The sequence below is a fragment of the Physeter macrocephalus genome, unplaced genomic scaffold, assembly GCF_002837175.3.
Source record: "Physeter macrocephalus isolate SW-GA unplaced genomic scaffold, ASM283717v5 random_1923, whole genome shotgun sequence".
Classification (NCBI taxonomy): domain Eukaryota; kingdom Metazoa; phylum Chordata; class Mammalia; order Artiodactyla; family Physeteridae; genus Physeter; species Physeter macrocephalus.
The window spans coordinates 9,613-10,101 of record NW_021147209.1 but is presented as its reverse complement, the minus strand read 5'-3'; the positions used below and the strand labels follow the sequence as shown (position 1 = coordinate 10,101).

General features: G+C 62.8%; 1 pseudogene; it reads left to right on the top strand.

The window, feature by feature from the left end:
- The first annotated feature begins 297 nt into the window (after positions 1-297).
- Positions 298-489, top strand: part of LOC129391974 (RAD52 motif-containing protein 1-like) — an 8,906-nt pseudogene continuing 8,714 nt past the window's right edge.

The window sequence follows — 489 nt, the reverse complement described above, 5'->3', positions numbered from 1 at the left end:
TAAAGATGTCCGCAGCATTCGATCCTGGAAACACGCACTTTGGACTCTACGCTAAAAATACACTTGAATAGAAGCGCTACACTCCAAGACTTCTGGCCGTGGGGGTTGCGGAAGGGGAACTAGAGGCAGAGACAGCCCGGAGTGGGAGGGGCGACGGAGAGGTCCGAGCACCGCCCTCGTCCCACTCCCACCAAGCTGGCTCCGCCCCACAGGCTCCTATTTTTTAAAATGCGCGAGCGAGCGTGCACAGGCGCAGTCCGCTTGAGTCCCGAGCCGCGCACGCGCGGGGACGGTAGGATGGTGGAGTTGGTACCTTTTGCGGTTCCCATCGGGGGTGACAAAACCTTGCTGGTGTGGGAGCTGAGCTCTGGGCCCAGGGCCGAGGCCTTGCAAGTAAGCCGAGCCGGGGCGGAGGGAGGGGTGGAGGAAGCCGCCCCGCGCCCCAGTAACTGGGCGCCCCGGGGTACTGCTTCAGCACCTCATCTGCCT